General features: G+C 36.0%; 1 protein-coding gene across 1 annotated transcript in view; it reads left to right on the plus strand.

The window, feature by feature from the left end:
- Positions 1 to 1885: 1885 nt before the first annotated feature.
- LOC138706556 (hatching enzyme 1.2-like) overlaps positions 1886 to 20906 on the plus strand; it is a 43767-nt gene continuing 24746 nt past the window's right edge. The window contains exon 1 of the mRNA XM_069836027.1: positions 1886 to 2265. The gene's annotated coding sequence lies outside the window, so the exon portion shown is untranslated. The remainder of the gene's footprint in view (positions 2266 to 20906) is intronic.

A 20906-nucleotide genomic window follows, 5' to 3' on the forward strand; every position in this document is an offset into this window, starting at 1 on the left:
GAATGCATAGAATATCTTCTGCTGATAAATCAAAATGTTCGCTTCCCGCGTCCTCGTTGCTCCGATATGAACACTTGATTCTTTGATAATACCAAAGCGACGCTAGACCGTTTCTTTTATCGTTTATCGTTGGTACACTGGCGTTCAAAGATATCCAACCTACGATTTTATGATCGTGTAAGCGAACTTTCCAACCACGGGATAAGTCAGAACCAAAGATGATTTTTTTTTAATTCGTCAACTTTTTGGATACAGCAGCGATATCATTTGGGTGATCTCCCGACTGTTCCTACAATAATTACTTTTTGCATGTTGCTGAGAGGTAGTTCATTGATGATGCTGCACTCTCGTCATAGCCAGGATGAACAGCGATCAAAGATATGAAAGATTGAAAATCTTTGAAATAGTTCCGCTAGTCCTCAGTAGGTGGCACCATTATTGGGCTTTAGCTCTGATTATGAGATTGGAGTAGTGTGGATTCCTGGTCATGTAGGGATTCCAGGAAATGAGGCCGCAGATGCTGCAGCCAAAGATGGTGCCACGAATGGCACTCTGGTATATTGGCGCGAGAGGTGGCAGGACATTCGAAACTACTTGAAATATACAATATGGTGGCAATGGGAAGGAGAATGGTCTGCATAAGAGGGAAACAAATTACGAAATATAAAGAATACTGTTCGGGTTTGGGATTCGTCCGCAAGAGCGTCACGACACGAGGAGGTTTTACTCACCCGGTTGAGGACTGGCCACTGTCATCTGACGCATGGCCATCTCCTACGTGGCGAACCTCAGCCGGAGTGCGATATGTGCCGTGTTCCACTTACGGTGGAACATTTTCTATTGCACTGCAGAAAATATGGCCGTGTCCGCCGGCAATATGGAATTCGGCCGACACTACGTGACGCTCTTGGAAATGATTTTAATTGTACAAATGCAGTTCTAAAATTATTATCGACTACAGGATTGGATACGGTGATTTAGTTTTTATTGACCCGTTTTTACTTATCCTCCGGACCCTTTACATCCGGAGGTTACATTTGTTTTATATTTGATTTTACATTGTTGACATTTCGGACTTTATACATCCGAATATTTTATAAAATTTTATTGTTTTTAAAATATGATTCACAATTTATCTCTGCTGGCCTTAGTTTTATTGTTTTATTTGTTCGTTTTGAATACCACCTAGGGTCGTAGAATTGCCCATTTTTATGATTGTGTAGAAATCACCTTATGTATACTGCATTTGTTTGCCTCGTTTTACCGTGACAACGCTTTTTAGTTCTTTTAGCACTCTGATTATATTATTTATGTCTTTGTTATATTAAGAATTTTAGATAAGGGCGCAAATAGCCATAGTAGCTGACGCGCCCTTCTTAAACACTACTACTACTACTACTACTACTACTACTACTACTACTACTACTACTACTATCATTATTGGGGGCGTTAAAAATGTGTCGAAAAAAATGATTATGTAGATTAAGCATAATTATTCTCATAGTTGATAATATCAGCGGTTTCCAGCTAAACCCAGTGTTGTTTTACAATCAGTAGCGTGAGATGAAAAATTGAATTCTGTAATGCGGATATATTCATCTACGATTGGCAACCGTGACTATTATCTTCGCCATTTATTAATAGACATAATAACTAAAGAATCCATACTTACACCAACAAATTATCAATCACTATCGATTGGTAGAATCAGATTTCTTTGAACGCCAGTGTAGTACCAAAAGGCCATCTTGGACAACCATGTAATAAATGCCATGAAGATTGCGATATACGCCATCTATAATAGAGCATATCGGCCGACAAGAACCCCAACACAGTAAATATCCACCTGCCAAGGAGAGTTGGTGTTGCTACAGAAGTGCACACACAGGTGGAAGGCAAGCGATCGGGACCACACAAAGATGTTGCCACACCCCTCAGAATATATTAATTGTGTAACAAAGACTGAAATCACATAAATTGCTGCAGAGGTGTCTATTGTGTTTTACACAAAATGCTAATGAAAGCTTGCGGAGCGTCACTGTTCTAAGAAATCCTTTGCTTCTAAGCGGCACGGCGTGTGGAGCTAGTTGTTGATCGGGCCATTTGTACATACGATTCTGGCATCACAAAGACGCTCATAAAAGTTTAGCAAGCTGTAGGATTGTCATCTGGACACAAAACAGTACAGCTTGGGATTCGACATGATCCAGGACGCATGGTGAAGACACAGTTTTGTGCAACGAAGACATTTCGTCACTACTGTTGGTGAGTAAAATTGACTAAAAAAAATAAATAAGCTTTTGGCAGCTGCTAAGCAGAGGGAAGGCATCAGTTATAAAACTAAACACTTTTAATAAGAACTGTATGTTACATGTTTTATTTAAACTGCATGCAAACTTGTAAAGTAATTTTTCTGCACTTTTATTTTCACTGCATTTCTAAACATTCAAATCTAAATAGGATCTATAAATTTAACGCTATAAGGCTAAACGTTTTACTGCTTGTTCTATACCTTATTTTATTTCAAGGAGTGCAGTTCGGTGGATCCTTTGAACACCCACTTACAGATTTATGACTTCCTACACAAACAACTCTGACAATTCCATCCTGTCCCCTCGTCCCAACATTGCACAGTTGCCACAATCCTGGTGACCGTTGAAATCAGACTGACAGGATTCTTGGAATTCGGATAAGATGTGACAACTCTGCCTCCAAGTGGATTTGAGGGGATCCTGTCAGTTCTTCTGAACGAAGGTTGTGATTGGTTAATAAGAGGAGAAAACAAGATTTCCGTCACAGTAAGGAAGATATTTATTTATGACAGCCAATTAGTATGAGGCAGTAGAAGATCTGTCGGCAAAGTCCTTTCTATGAAACTGCACTCCATGAAATAAAATAAGGTATACAAATCATAGCTAACAAAATAGCGCATGGGTTTTATGATTAAATAAATAATTTTTAAATAAAAAGTGAAATGTTTGTAGTAACTATGAAATATGTTCAATTCGGTTAGCGCGTCTGGCTGCGAAACCAGTGGCCCGAGTTCGATTTCCGGTCGGGGCAACTTACCTGGTTGAGGTTTTCTCCGGAGTTTTCCCTCAACCCAATATGAGCAAATGCTGGGTAACTTTCGGTGCTGGGCCTCGGACTCATTTCACCGGCATTATCATCTGCATCTCATTCAGACGCTAAATAACCTAAGATGTTGATAAAGTGTCGTAAAATAACATACTAAAAAAATATGTTTAATTTTAGGTCTACAGTGAATATAAACATTTACATTTTACGTCTTGATTACACAACTATCACTATCACTTCGGAATATATGGCCCACAACGGGCTGAAACTAATCAACAAGGTACTGTAGCTGACATTTAATACGTGAAAGCAATAAACTACATATTTCGAAATAGACATTTTTCTTCCTTTTGTAGTTAAGATGTAGGAAAACTAAAGCGTTATGCTTTTTAAATACCGGTATGTCATTGGTCTTGTAAAAAATTTCAGATATTTTATTAAACAGTTAAATAACAGCATTAGATGTTGGGATGAAGTGTTTTATCTTGCAAAACTTCACCCCTGCCGAGTGCCGCTTTGGAGAGCAATCTCTTTCAGGAAATGAGTAGAAAAATTTTCTCTTTCTGCTCTTGCAATGAGCAAATGCTGGGTAACTGTCGGTGTTGGACCCCGGACTCATTTCACCGGCATTATCACCTTCATCTCATTCAGACGCTAAATAACCTAAGATGTTGATAAAGTGTCGTAAAATAACATACTAAAAAAATATGTTTAATTTTAGGTCTACAGTGAATATAAACATTTACATTTTACGTCTTGATTACACAACTTTTAACACTATCACTTCGGAATATATGGCCCACAACGGGCTGAAACTAATCAACAAGGTACTGTAGCTGACATTTAATACGTGAAAGCAATAAACTACATATTTCGAAATAAACATTTTTCTTCCTTTTGTAGTTAAGATGTAGGAAAACTAAAGCGTTATGCTTTTTAAATACCGGTATGTCATTGGTCTTGTAAAAAATTTCAGATATTTTATTAAACAGTTAAATAACAGCATTAGATGTTGGGATGAAGTGTTTTATCTTGCAAAACTTCACCCCTGCCGAGTGCCGCTTTGGAGAGCAATCTCTTTCAGAAAATGAGTAGAAAAATTTTCTCTTTCTGCTCTTGCAATGAGCAAATGCTGGGTAACTGTCGGTGTTGGACCCCGGACTCATTTCACCGGCATTATCACCTTCATCTCATTCAGACGCTAAATAACCTAAGATGTTGATAAAGTGTCGTAAAATAACATACTAAAAAAATATGTTTAATTTTAGGTCTACAGTGAATATAAACATTTACATTTTACGTCTTGATTACACAACTTTTAAGACTATCACTTCGGAATATATGGCCCACAACGGGCTGAAACTAATCAACAAGGTACTGTAGCTGACATTTAATACGTGAAAGCAATAAACTACATATTTCGAAATAAACATTTTTCTTCCTTTTGTAGTTAAGATGTAGGAAAACTAAAGCGTTATGCTTTTTAAATACCGGTATGTCATTGGTCTTGTAAAAAATTTCAGATATTTTATTAAACAGTTAAATAACAGCATTAGATGTTGGGATGAAGTGTTTTATCTTGCAAAACTTCACCCCTGCCGAGTGCCGCTTTGGAGAGCAATCTCTTTCAGGAAATGAGTAGAAAAATTTTCTCTTTCTGTTCTTGCAATGAGCAAATGCTGGGTAACTGTCGGTGTTGGACTCCGGACTCATTTCACCGGCATTATCACCTTCATCTCATTCAGACGCTAAATAACCTAAGATGTTGATAAAGTGTCGTAAAATAACATACTAAAAAAATATGTTTAATTTTAGGTCTACAGTGAATATAAACATTTACATTTTACGTCTTGATTACACAACTTTTAACACTATCACTTCGGAATATATGGCCCACAACGGGCTGAAACTAATCAACAAGGTACTGTAGCTGACATTTAATACGTGAAAGCAATAAACTACATATTTCGAAATAAACATTTTTCTTCCTTTTGTAGTTAAGATGTAGGAAAACTAAAGCGTTATGCTTTTTAAATACCGGTATGTCATTGGTCTTGTAAAAAATTTCAGATATTTTATTAAACAGTTAAATAACAGCTTTAGATGTTGGGATGAAGTGTTTTATCTTGCAAAACTTCACCCCTGCCGAGTGCCGCTTTGGAGAGCAATCTCTTTCAGAAAATGAGTAGAAAAATTTTCTCTTTCTGTTCTTGCAATGAGCAAATGCTGGGTACCTGTCGGTGTTGGACCCCGGACTCATTTCACCGGCATTATCATCTTCATCTCATTCAGACGCTAAATAACCTAAGATGTTGATAAAGTGTCGTAAAATAACATACTAAAAAAATATGTTTAATTTTAAGTCTACAGTGAATATAAACATTTACATTTTACGTCTTGATTACACAACTTTTAACACTATCACTTCGGAATATATGGCCCACAACGGGCTGAAACTAATCAACAAGGTACTGTAGCTGACATTTAATACGTGAAAGCAATAAACTACATATTTCGAAATAAACATTTTTCTTCCTTTTGTAGTTAAGATGTAGGAAAACTAAAGCGTTATGCTTTTTAAATACCGGTATGTCATTGGTCTTGTAAAAAATTTCAGATATTTTATTAAACAGTTAAATAACAGCATTAGATGTTGGGATGAAGTGTTTTATCTTGCAAAACTTCACCCCTGCCGAGTGCCGCTTTGGAGAGCAATCTCTTTCAGAAAATGAGTAGAAAAATTTTCTCTTTCTGTTCTTGCAATGAGCAAATGCTGGGTACCTGTCGGTGTTGGACCCCGGACTCATTTCACCGGCATTATCATCTTCATCTCATTCAGACGCTAAATAACCTAAGATGTTGATAAAGTGTCGTAAAATAACATACTAAAAAAATATGTTTAATTTTAGGTCTACAGTGAATATAAACATTTACATTTTACGTCTTGATTACACAACTTTTAACACTATCACTTCGGAATATATGGCCCACAACGGGCTGAAACTAATCAACAAGGTACTGTAGCTGACATTTAATACGTGAAAGCAATAAACTACATATTTCGAAATAAACATTTTTCTTCCTTTTATAGTTAAGATGTAGGAAAACTAAAGCGTTATGCTTTTTAAATACCGGTATGTCATTGGTCTTGTAAAAAATTTCAGATATATTATTAAACAGTTAAATAACAGCATTAGATGTTGGGATGAAGTGTTTTATCTTGCAAAACTTCACCCCTGCCGAGTGCCGCTTTGGAGAGCAATCTCTTTCAGAAAATGAGTAGAAAAATTTTCTCTTTCTGTTCTTGCAATGAGCAAATGCTGGGTACCTGTCGGTGTTGGACCCCGGACTCATTTCACCGGCATTATCATCTTCATCTCATTCAGACGCTAAATAACCTAAGATGTTGATGAAGTGTCGTAAAATAACATACTAAAAAATATGTTTAATTTTAGGTCTACAGTGAATATAAACATTTACATTTTACGTCTTGATTACACAACTTTTAACACTATCACTTCGGAATATATGGCCCACAACGGGCTGAAACTAATCAACAAGGTACTGTAGCTGACATTTAATACGTGAAAGCAATAAACTACATATTTCGAAATAAACATTTTTCTTCCTTTTGTAGTTAAGATGTAGGAAAACTAAAGCGTTATGCTTTTTAAATACCGGTATGTCATTGGTCTTGTAAAAAATTTCAGATATTTTATTAAACAGTTAAATAACAGCATTAGATGTTGGGATGAAGTGTTTTATCTTGCAAAACTTCACCCCTGCCGAGTGCCGCTTTGGAGAGCAATCTCTTTCAGAAAATGAGTAGAAAAATTTTCTCTTTCTGTTCTTGCAATGAGCAAATGCTGGGTACCTGTCGGTGTTGGACCCCGGACTCATTTCACCGGCATTATCATCTTCATCTCATTCAGACGCTAAATAACCTAAGATGTTGATAAAGTGTCGTAAAATAACATACTAAAAAAATATGTTTAATTTTAGGTCTACAGTGAATATAAACATTTACATTTTACGTCTTGATTACACAACTTTTAAGACTATCACTTCGGAATATATGGCCCACAACGGGCTGAAACTAATCAACAAGGTACTGTAGCTGACATTTAATACGTGAAAGCAATAAACTACATATTTCGAAATAAACATTTTTCTTCCTTTTGTAGTTAAGATGTAGGAAAACTAAAGCGTTATGCTTTTTAAATACCGGTATGTCATTGGTCTTGTAAAAAATTTCAGATATTTTATTAAACAGTTAAATAACAGCATTAGTTGTTGGGATGAAGTGTTTTATCTTGCAAAACTTCACCCCTGCCGAGTGCCGCTTTGGAGAGCAATCTCTTTCAGGAAATGAGTAGAACAATTTTCTCTTTCTGCTCTTGCAATGAGCAAATGCTGGGTAACTGTCGGTGTTGGACCCCTGACTCATTTCACCGGCATTATCATCTTCATCTCATTCAGACGCTAAATAACCTAAGATGTTGATAAAGTGTCGTAAAATAACATACTAAAAAAATATATTTAATTTTAGGTCTACAGTGAATATAAACATTTAAATTTTACGTCTTGATTACACAACTTTTAACACTATCACTTCGGAATATATGGCCCACAACGGGCTGAAACTAATCAACAAGGTACTGTAGCTGACATTTAATACGTAAAAGCAATAAACTACATATTTCGAAATAAACATTTTTCTTCCTTTTGTAGTTAAGATGTAGGAAAACTAAAGCGTTATGCTTTTTAAATACCGGTATGTCATTGGTCTTGTAAAAAATTTCAGATATTTTATTAAACAGTTAAATAACAGCATTAGTTGTTGGGATGAAGTGTTTTATCTTGCAAAACTTCACCCCTGCCGAGTGCCGCTTTGGAGAGCAATCTCTTTCAGGAAATGAGTAGAAAAATTTTCTCTTTCTGCTCTTGCAATGAGCAAATGCTGGGTAACTGTCGGTGTTGGACCCCTGACTCATTTCACCGGCATTATCATCTTCATCTCATTCAGACGCTAAATAACCTAAGATGTTGATAAAGTGTCGTAAAATAACATACTAAAAAAATATATTTAATTTTAGGTCTACAGTGAATATAAACATTTAAATTTTACGTCTTGATTACACAACTTTTAACACTATCACTTCGGAATATATGGCCCACAACGGGCTGAAACTAATCAACAAGGTACTGTAGCTGACATTTAATACGTAAAAGCAATAAACTACATATTTCGAAATAAACATTTTTCTTCCTTTTGTAGTTAAGATGTAGGAAAACTAAAGCGTTATGCTTTTTAAATACCGGTATGTCATTGGTCTTGTAAAAAATTTCAGATATTTTATTCAACAGTTAAATAACAGCATTAGATGTTGGGATGAAGTGTTTTATCTTGCAAAAATTCACCCCTGCCGAGTGCCGCTTTGGAGAGCAATCTCTTTCAGGAAATGAGTAGAAAAATTTTCTCTTTCTGCTCTTGCAATGAGCAAATGCTGGGTAACTGTCGGTGTTGGACCCCGGACTCATTTCACCGGCATTATCACCTTCATCTCATTCAGACGCTAAATAACCTAAGATGTTGATAAAGTGTCGTAAAATAACATACTAAAAAAATATGTTTAATTTTAGGTCTACAGTGAATATAAACATTTACATTTTACGTCTTGATTACACAACTTTTAACACTATCACTTCGGAATATATGGCCCACAACGGGCTGAAACTAATCAACAAGGTACTGTAGCTGACATTTAATACGTGAAAGCAATAAACTACATATTTCGAAATAAACATTTTTCTTCCTTTTGTAGTTAAGATGTAGGAAAACTAAAGCGTTATGCTTTTTAAATACCGGTATGTCATTGGTCTTGTAAAAAATTTCAGATATTTTATTCAACAGTTAAATAACAGCATTAGATGTTGGGATGAAGTGTTTTATCTTGCAAAACTTCACCCCTGCCGAGTGCCGCTTTGGAGAGCAATCTCTTTCAGAAAATGAGTAGAAAAATTTTCTCTTTCTGTTCTTGCAATGAGCAAATGCTGGGTACCTGTCCGTGTTGGACCCCGGACTCATTTCACCGGCATTATCATCTTCATCTCATTCAGACGCTAAATAACCTAAGATGTTGATAAAGTGTCGTAAAATAACATACTAAAAAAATATGTTTAATTTTAGGTCTACAGTGAATATAAACATTTACATTTTACGTCTTGATTACACAACTTTTAACACTATCACTTCGGAATATATGGCCCACAACGGGCTGAAACTAATCAACAAGGTACTGTAGCTGACATTTAATACGTGAAAGCAATAAACTACATATTTCGAAATAGACATTTTTCTTCCTTTTGTAGTTAAGATGTAGGAAAACTAAAGCGTTATGCTTTTTAAATACCGGTATGTCATTGGTCTTGTAAAAAATTTCAGATATTTTATTAAACAGTTAAATAACAGCATTAGATGTTGGGATGAAGTGTTTTATCTTGCAAAACTTCACCCCTGCCGAGTGCCGCTTTGGAGAGCAATCTCTTTCAGGAAATGAGTAGAAAAATTTTCTCTTTCTGCTCTTGCAATGAGCAAATGCTGGGTAACTGTCGGTGTTGGACCCCGGACTCATTTCACCGGCATTATCACCTTCATCTCATTCAGACGCTAAATAACCTAAGATGTTGATAAAGTGTCGTAAAATAACATACTAAAAAAATATGTTTAATTTTAGGTCTACAGTGAATATAAACATTTACATTTTACGTCTTGATTACACAACTTTTAACACTATCACTTCGGAATATATGGCCCACAACGGGCTGAAACTAATCAACAAGGTACTGTAGCTGACATTTAATACGTGAAAGCAATAAACTACATATTTCGAAATAAACATTTTTCTTCCTTTTGTAGTTAAGATGTAGGAAAACTAAAGCGTTATGCTTTTTAAATACCGGTATGTCATTGGTCTTGTAAAAAATTTCAGATATTTTATTCAACAGTTAAATAACAGCATTAGATGTTGGGATGAAGTGTTTTATCTTGCAAAACTTCACCCCTGCCGAGTGCCGCTTTGGAGAGCAATCTCTGTCAGGAAATGAGTAGAAAAATTTTCTCTTTCTGTTCTTGCAATGAGCAAATGCTGGGTAACTGTCGGTGTTGGACCCCGGACTCATTTCACCGGCATTATCACCTTCATCTCATTCAGACGCTAAATAACCTAAGATGTTGATAAAGTGTCGTAAAATAACATACTAAAAAAATATGTTTAATTTTAGGTCTACAGTGAATATAAACATTTACATTTTACGTCTTGATTACACAACTTTTAACACTATCACTTCGGAATATATGGCCCACAACGGGCTGAAACTAATCAACAAGGTACTGTAGCTGACATTTAATACGTGAAAGCAATAAACTACATATTTCGAAATAAACATTTTTCTTCCTTTTGTAGTTAAGATGTAGGAAAACTAAAGCGTTATGCTTTTTAAATACCGGTATGTCATTGGTCTTGTAAAAAATTTCAGATATTTTATTCAACAGTTAAATAACAGCATTAGATGTTGGGATGAAGTGTTTTATCTTGCAAAACTTCACCCCTGCCGAGTGCCGCTTTGGAGAGCAATCTCTTTCAGGAAATGAGTAGAAAAATTTTCTCTTTCTGTTCTTGCCTTTATATCCAGATATGTTGGAACATCCATAAACCGCACATTCAAGCATTTTAACGACTGCACATAATGATTAAGAAACTCTCTGTGGCACATGCCTTACTGCTACAGCTACGCTACCACTTGGCAAAGTGACGTCATACTATTTCTAAGAATCGCTCTCCTGTGAAAACGGTGGCGAGCTGGAAGTAAAAACTATTCCATTATTGCTTTGAAGGACGAGTACATTAATTTAAAAATTATATATTTTTATGTTGTGTTTCCCCTGATTACTACAATCAGAAAAATACTCTCTGCATGTAGGCAGTACATACGTGGTACAGTCATTAAGTTCTGACACTGACGCCTGAAGGGTAGGCACCCACAAGAATCTGGATGTCTCAGAAGATGCCGCGTGATACGGCGTACACTTAAACAGATCGACATCCTCCCTCAATATAATCGTCGTTGGCCGCTATGCACGTCTGCCAACGTTGGTGTAGCTGCTGGAAGCACCGCTGAAAGATGTTGGCAGGAAGATGCCGTACGGCTTCTCTTGTGGCAGTCATGACCTTTTCGGCCGGATAAAAATTACGCCCTCCTGGATTGATTTCATGAGGGGAAAGAGAAAAAAAATCGCATGGTGCGAGATCAGGTGAGTACGGAGGGTGTGGCAAAACAGCGACCTGTTGCCTTGCAAGTTCCTCTTGGACAAGGATGGAGCGATGTGCAGGGGCGTTGTCGTGTAGCAACAGCCAATTCTTCCTATGCCAAAGCTCAGGACGCTTACGACGAATTGAATTGCTTAAACGGCCAAGAATCTCTTTGTAGAGGATCTTGTCTACAGTTGCACCTTGTGGGATGAATTCTATGTGAACAAATCCATTTGAATAAAAAAAACTGTTAAAGCATCACCTTGCCTTTTGACCTGTCTTGTTGCGGATTTTTCTGTCGTGGAAATAATGGCGTTTTCCAGGTGGCGGATTGTCGCTTCAGTGGCGGATCGTAAAGGAAACACCATGTTTCGTCTCCAGTTATGATCGGTTATAGCAGTTTCGCCTAATTTCTGACAGAACGTGACGTTTGCCCGTTGCTCAAACTGCAACATACTAGAGTTCCGACGCGCGCATTCAAATCACCGTCACAACAAAGACTGTAGTTCTGCTTACAGTGCATGCACTCAACTGTCTCTTGTTGGGTCGAGAGACTAACTGACAAGGTATCATACCATGGCGCCACCTATGCGCTATAGTGCACCACAACGCCACTATGCGCTCAGTAATAGAACTTAATGACTGTACCACGTAGATGATCACATTCGGTAAGTGTGTGAAGGAGAGCTCTTCGCCTCTTTCTCGATACACATTTCTCGCTAGCAAGATCTCTTCAAGTGTGCCTTACAGTAGGGGAACCCACATTTATTACAGCGTAGTTTATTTGCATTTTAAATTAGTTTATTTGTGTAAAACCTTATTGAGAAAATGAAATTTACATAATTTTATTATACTGTATTAAATAAATGCAAAACGATCATCTTTTTGTACCTGATTGACCAACATCACACATCTTTACCTCATAGTGCTCTCATATTTATGACAGTTAAACGTGCACGTAACTTTGTGGCACTGTGCTACCCGTGCATTGCCTTCGCTATTAGCCGCAATGCGTTAACAATGTCTCCATAAAAGCAATCGTAACCTAGAACAGGTAAGAGGAAATATTAGAAGAAGAGGGGCTTCCAGTAATTCTCTAGGTACTAGAGGAGAGAAGGAAAGACCAGCCAAGAAGACATGAATAGAAATGCTCGAGGCAGTCACGAATAATTTCATGGAGCCAATCCACAGGAAGACGACGAACTTCGTTGCAGAACTAGATGTACGAAGATGTAAATGTAAGTAAAATATTTTAATGCCTAAATATTTATATATTTTTTTCTTTAGTATATCTTTACTTTTTAACTTTCCTCTAGAGTATGCCATTAGGAAAGTCCAGAATAACAGAGAGGGCTTGGAATTGAACGGGTCACATCAGCTGCTTGTCTATGCGGTTGACGTGAATATGTTAGGAGAAAATCCACAAACGATTAGGGAAAACACGGGAATTTTACTGGAAGCGAGTAAAGAGATAGGTTTGAAAGTAAATCCCGAAAAGACAAAGTATATGATTATGACTCGTGACGGGAATATTGTACGAAATGGAAACATAAAAATTGGAAATTTATCTTTTGAAGAGGTGGAGAAGTTCAAATATCATGGAGCAACAGTAACAAATATACAGATACTCGGGAGGAAATTAAACACAGAATAAATATGGGAAATGCCTGTTATTATTCGGTTGAGAAGCTTTTATCATCCAGTCTGCTATAAAAAAATCAGAAAATTAGAATTTATAAAACAGTTGTTCTTTATGTTTGTGAAACTTGGACTCTCACTTTGAGAGAGGAATATAGGTTAAGGGTGTTTGAGAATAAGGTGCTTAGGAAAATATTTGGGGCTAAGAGGGATGAAGTTACAGAAGAATGGAGAAAGTTACACAACACAGAACTGCACGCATTGTATTCTTCACCTGACATAATCAGGAACATTAAATCCAGACGTTTGAGATGGGCAGGACATGTAGCACGTATTCGCGAGTCCAGAAATGCATATAGAGTGTTAGTTGGGAGGCCGAGACGTAGATGGGAAGATAATATTAAAATGGATTTGAGAGAGATGGGATATGATGATAGAGAATGGATTAATCTTGCTCAGGATAAGGACCAATGGCGGGCTTATGTGAGGGCGGCAATGAACCTCCGGGTTCCTTAAAAGCCAGTAGTAAGTAAGTAAGTATATCTTTACGTTTCCATGTAAGATCGATCGAAACTGACAACCGAGTCTTTTCTTCTCTTTGGGCCTGTAGTTTAACAAAAATCTACCCATTTGTGTACTACAAATTTGCAAGAATCTGTTGAGAAACTAAGTTCAGCGCTCTCCCTTTTTAGATAGTTTTCAGTGGCATGGCATTTCTACACGTAGAACTTGACACAAATCAGGAAAAGTAATGTAATAGATAAATAAAACATAGGTGTCATCATAAATTCAATTTGTAAATAAGTGATAATTTAATGTTAGCACAATTTATTCTGAAAGTTTCCTTGCCCACCTGGATCATGCGTCAGTAAAGTTTAAATAATGATGATTATTATTATTACGATTGATTGCGAGCGACATGTCATCGCAATGAGACCGCAACAATGCGGCGCGCCCCGTCTGCGTGTACCCGCACAGCATTGTCATTTATGGGCACATAAAATGGAACCGGTTGAGACAATGGAATGTCGCTCTTCCTGTCGTCAGTTATGAAACACGGGAAAGAACCCAGCCTCTTCGTACCATCTTCATTACAATAACACACCCACAAATGAATATATAGCCTACAGGCTCTTATTGTGCAACAGAACGTTCGAAATGCTTCGAGACTTCTAAAGATCAGCTTTCATAATCTCTAGCACTATTGTCACAATAATTTGCTCTGTGTAACTGAGCTTTTTGGCCGCTCCTAATTTCTTATGTTTGATCATAAGACGAACAATGGCGATCAATAATGGCTTGACAAATTCGTCACGAATTACATCGCAGATCTGAAACATAAACGTGCAACTACTGTAGTTAATTCTGCCTTATTTTATTATTGATAACCACTAGACAACAGTAATACAATAATTATATAATGTGTTTATTTTGCTAATAATTATAACATAAAATCTATACATATAATTTGAACTGGTAATGGAAATTACGGGAAAAGGCTGAACGGATTTTAATAAATGACCCCTCATTTTGAAGCTTGGAACTCAAAGTTTTTCAGAAAAAATAGTAGTTTTCAGTGAAATGTCAATTTTTCAACATAATTTTCCTATTTTCCAAAATCCATCTGTCGTCAGTTTTGAGAACTAGCTAATTGCTTTTCAGAATAAAACAAAACACACACTACAGTCATAGACTTACTAAATAACCGCTAGACCGCTCACTGGCGCTAGTGTTATGCTCCCAAATTGAACAGCCGACGGGCGGCCATTTGCTTGGTTGAGCTGAATAAGTACAGGTTTAGTTCGTGTGCTATTTTTAATTGCAGCAATGCACACGGATGTAGAGATAAAGAAGGAAGGAATGTTACATTTCACTGATTAGTTAATTTTTAATTTCTACAATATTTTTGGCCCCTATTATGTTACAGAAGACAAGCTTATACGGCTGTTTGTGCTTCAGATTTCCTCTGAGTAAAGATTCCCTTAACCGAAAATGGATAGGTGCAATCCGCAGAGAAAATTTCTACTCTACAATGAATCATTCAGTGTTTCAACTCATTTCGAAGATAGTTGTTACCTCTCAAACTACGTTATTACCGTATACATTGTTATTGTCCTTCATCCACTCCATATCCTTCCTTCCCTTTCTTCAAACAGCTGTTGCTTTAGTGCATTCATGAATAATAAGATTATTCGCCGAATTCGAAGATACAGAATTAATAATAATAATAATAATAATAATAATAATAATAATAATAATAATCCGTGGCGCTACAGTCCGGCTGCTGGCCTCACGCCCACATGCCGAAGCAGAGGTGGACGATCATCCAACCAGAATAGAGGTATCGTGTGGTTAGCACGATGTTCCCCCCAGCCTTTACAGCTGGCTTTCGCAACCGGATTTTGCTACCTATCGTAGCTCCCCAAGTGCATCACGATGCTGGGTGGGCACCGGTCCCATACACTGGCCGAAATTTCATGACAGAATTTCTTCCCCATGAGGACTCGAACCAGCGCGCATTCCGTAATGCGAGTCCTAGGCAGTATGCCTTAGACCACCACGCCACGGCGCGGGACGGTGGAAATAGATCCTGTTTAAAAAATATATATAAACAAATTTCAGAGCCTAAAAGCTGAAACATGTTCATTAATACTGCATGTACTAACCACTCATTAAGTAATGGCATGACACATTTCAAATTCATCTCCCAGAACAAGTATTAGGCCACATAGCCTGTTAGAGGAAGGAATTTTCACACCATCGTTCCTTTGGACAACTCAACAGAAACTGTATAAACTACAAAAAGTTTATTTTTTTTAATATCCCTGATTGAAAGTAACTCTTGTCTTAGTTACGGATTAATGAAACAGTTTTTTATACTACTGCTACTGCTACTGCTGCTGCTGCTGCTGTTCCTGCTACTTGCTACTACTACTACTACTACTACTACTACTACTAATAATAATAATAATAATAATAATAATAATAATAATAATAATAATAATGCTTTTTCATTTTATACAACAGTTTAACCTACAGATTAAATTAAAAAGTAGACATTATTAACCTTGGTTATGAATATTCACATTCGGAGTTCCTATGAAAATGATGCAAGTCTGACAGCCTGGTTGAATCCCGATAAAGCAGATCGAGATTGATAAAAATCCAGATTTGAGGGATAATAGCCTAGAACGCAATTTAAACAAGTTAGTCTGCATTTCCTATTATCCGATATTTTTGTTTATATATTGACTCAGATGGTTACATTGTAAACATAGAGGTAACCCGCGGAAATTCAGTAACTCTGTGAGGTAACCTAGCTGATTGCCTTAAGATAATAGTTCTCCTAATTCTACCACATTGTTGATTAATCCGTTTCGGTACCTAGTTGCTGTTCTCGCAAGTAATCAACATTGTGTATTTTAGGTGCGTTGAGTGCCAAAAAAAAAAAAAAAAAAAAAAAAAAAAAAGAGCGTTTTGATATTGTATTTTACACTAATAACAGACACATACAATTGCTGCGTTTTGTAGTGCAGTGAACTATGTTTAAACATGGACTCATCGTCGATGTACTGTTGCAGTACCGGTTGCGAAAAAGATAAGTTGCAAAGTTAATTTAGTAGCGAATGGTTAAAACATATTCATGGTTAATAAAAGAAAAAAACGATTAGCCTGTAGTATTCACTGTAGCCTACTGTGTGTCTTTCGTGTTTTAGTGTTTCTCAGGCAGGCGAATATTACATTAAAAGCACGCGAATACTACTTTGCAGAAAACAACTATAAATCTCTTTGATAAAGTGATGATAAATATAATGTCTTAAGTTAGCTTCTGATATCCCGATTTCCCTCGCAGAAAACCTAGCAACTCTGCTGACAGGAGACACACGTTATTAAAGATATATCGCAAAGGAAGTATTGTTCCTTTAAACAAAAACATTTAGCTTTCGGATACGCAATACAACACGTATTCAAATAGCGGTTTCGAAATCCCGCGCATTTTCTAACAAACAAATGGCGGCTTTCTGCTGCTTCAATTTGGGAACATATTCCTCAGTTCTCCGCTACAGCGTGGTAGGGGCTCGACTACAGTAAACAATATTACACGAAGATCATGATCTGCAAGAATGCTGACATATTTAGAGCTAAAATTAAATTGGTTATTAAAAACTTAACTTACTAAAAATAATTTACAGGTTCGATTCTGTGGTGTGTAATTTTCTGGGTACAGCTGTGTATTGGATATTAAAAACTACAAAACATGAGGTAGTTTGATGACATTATTACCATTAGAAATGAAATATTATTGTAGTTAATGCCGTGATGTGACTATTTTTCATTAATTATACATATTAATGCTATATTGATATGAAAGTGAAACGTTTTGGGGTTATTTAAGTAGATGTAGAGAATAACTTAAATTAGATTTTGATTTCTATATTTTACTGAGTGGCGGCTATATAGTACATATATAGTATATGTTACTGAAAGCTATAAAACTTACGTAAGATAATATTATTAAACATCAAATATTTTTATAGTTATTAATCAAGTGGGATTGGGTCTTTTTCATATATTTAATGGCGGTGTGGTGTAGACATTTATATGCGTGGTTCTCTTCAGTATTGGCTCGAGATAGAGTATGTTTCATTATTATGGAAGCAAATAACTTTCAGAATGTCTGGTATTCTTCATTGAAAATAAATGTGAAAAATGTTTATTTGAACGCCTAATGAACTTAGTTTGCAGCATTTGCTGCACAAGCCACTAGTATAATATAAACAGATAAAACTTTAGCTTACCCTTGAAAGAATAAAAGTCGTGCTCAGGGGCGGATTCCTGACGTATATAATGCAATTAGTCTATGTCTACTACACAATAAAAATATATAAATTTAAATTTACAATTTTTCATTATTTATAAAATCCACACGTACATAACTTGTTAAATTTAATACTAGAACTATTAGAATTGCCAAGATTAATCAATTTGTCTTATTTTAAGAACATTAAAGTCTAAAAACAATTTTTGATATGGACAAATCAATAGGTTTATGAAGACATATTTTAATTATTTTCTTCTGTAATAAATAATCCTGATTAAAATTGGTTTTAAATAAGCTATAGTAGACCCTACACTATATTACATACCTAGGTGCGTTTTAAAGATATCTGAATTCTCTTTCTTTTAACTAATTTATCAATATTCGGTTCAAGAACAGATTAACTCAGTCGGTTAGCTGAGATTACATGGAAGTCCATAATTGAGAAAATTCTTTTCTTTATGGTAATTCAGCTGTTGACCAGATGGGACCAAGCGTGACCACAAATTTTCGGTAATCATGATAATGATAATCGCGATTAGCGACTGTAGTCAGCTGCATACGTACGCTCTAACCTTGACGTCCTTTCAACCAGGATTTAAGCCACAGTCGCATTTGTCAACAAACTTTGAATGTAAATGTGCAAAAATCCGACAACCACATTGGACTTCAGAAACAGAGATGATAACGGAGAAAATGAAATCAAAGATGTGTTTGAACTAATCTGAATTTAAATGAAATGCTAATGGCATGGGCAATGTTCAAAAACGTATTGAGTAATAGATGTTCAGGAATGGATTTCAAAGAATTTGTGCAATTCATGTAAGTTAAGTGAACAATTTCTTCTAATTAATTTATATAATTCCATCGCATACTGTAAATTGTGAGCGAGAATTTAGTTGCGCGAATCTTATAAAAACTGGAATTAGAAACAGCCTTTCAGTAAAAGGAGTTAGCACTCTGCTAACAATAAAGGCCAAAAGGGCCAAAATGGCGTATATAGGGATTATCAATTTGTTATACCTCAAATGGCACAGATGCATTATAGGGGCCAATCTCCTTATTGGGTGAATGGTATGAATGCTACTATCGATATGTATTGTTGTTATAATCGACATAAATATGTTGCCAACTTATAAATTAACTCTCAGTTTTATATTGTTGACTTGTAGCCTACTTCAAAATGGAAATAACGGCAGTAATAGTGAAATATATTTTCCCTGGACCAAACGTATAATACAAAGTGACTAAAATCACATCAGTAGTAACAAACTGTTTAAATTTTTTTAATTTAATTTTTTAATTTGGTAGCATTTAATGCTTATCGAATATCGAATGCTAAAAACGCTAATTGAACTATTACTTCCGCTGACCTTTTTTTTGCGTATAATATGTGATGGGTGGCCCCTATAATGCATCTATTCCCATCAAAAATATAGAGTATCTTTGGGAGATTACTAACCTTTATAGGAATTAATGTTAAAAATTCTTTATTCGGGTGGAAATTCACTTAGTGACCAGTTTTTAACGTCAAATTAAGCAGGAGTTTTGATTCCCTGTCACGATATGCGCAGATGTTTATTCTTTATCCTGTATATTTATTTCCATCAAAATTATTATTCGTTTAGAGATCCAATTGTTTCCAATTTGTTTACCAGTCCCAGTATTGTGATTCTTTGGGAGGATTACGAACGCCAAATTCTCTCTGGTAGCCTATGCCCTTTGAGTAGCTGTAATTGAATTCGTAATCCAGTATTCCTTCACAAGGAAGAGTCGTTGATTTAATGTGTACTGCATTTTCAGTGACTAAAACAAAATGTCGAAAACAGCTGCCAACAATAAGAAATAAAGAATAAACATCTGCGCATCTCGTGACAGGAAATCAAAACTCCTGCTTAATTTGACGTTAAAAACTGGTCATTAAGTGAATTTACAACCGAATAAATAAAAGATTTTCAACATTTACTATAGAGGTTAGTAATCTCCCAAAGATACTCTACATTTGAGGTAAAACAAATTGTGGTTCGCGTCATTTGTTTTGAAATAAAGAAAGAAATGTATTAGTTCTATATAAATCTCTTTTTTTTATGGAGAAATCATTGCAATAAGTGAAAGTCTCAGGAATCTTCTATGCCACATCAATAAATTTAAGAATGCAGTTATATTATCAGACTCTAAAGCAGCTATTCTATCAATAGTCTCTAAACACACACCTCATCTCAAACAGCAGAAATAACTAAAATGCTCTCTCAATTAATATCACTCAATTCCAATGGATACCATCCCATTGTGGAATCCTGGGAAACGAGAATGCGGATGCTTTAGCAAAGAAGGGCAGCACTGCTACTTACAGACCTGTTACTAAATCTACGTATTACTCTGTGAAAAGATTTATTAAATCTACATAGTTAGACTTCAACAAACAAAATTTGATAACGCAATCTCAAGGGAAAAAATAGAACTCTCTGCATCATAATCCACAGTTAATTCCCGATTTACCACGAAAATCGTCTTTAGCTGCATTTAGATTGGTAACAGGCCATGATTGTTTGGCCAAACACCTGCATAGAATTGGAATATATCAGTCCCCTAACTGCCCATTGTGCAACTCAAACCAAGAAATGGATTCGGAACACCTCAAAATCTGTGCTTCAGTGGCTGGCCACGATAATATCTTTGAAAAATATTGGAGTGCAAGAGGTCAAATGACTTTATTGTCAAACGCCTGGCGTTAGAAAACAACAACAACAACATAAATCACTCTTAAAATTGAAAATTAATGCATTAAATGATACCAATGAATAAAATATTAATAAATGTAGCAACCACTGGCAAGAATAGCTATGTAGCGAAATTGTAATTTATAAGACCTGCTTCACATCTTCAAAAGTGCTTGACCACATGGATCGTTTATCACGCCAACATTATAATAGAGTAGCTTCCATTAATTAAGTTTAATTAGAAGGCGTCCACCTTTGAATTATTTCTGTACTCTTAAACATCAGCAATAAATTGAAGAGACGGTACCGCCCAAACCGGTCATGAGCTTAACAAGCGCC

The sequence above is a fragment of the Periplaneta americana genome, chromosome 1 (assembly GCF_040183065.1).
Source record: "Periplaneta americana isolate PAMFEO1 chromosome 1, P.americana_PAMFEO1_priV1, whole genome shotgun sequence".
Taxonomy (NCBI): Eukaryota; Metazoa; Arthropoda; class Insecta; order Blattodea; family Blattidae; genus Periplaneta; species Periplaneta americana.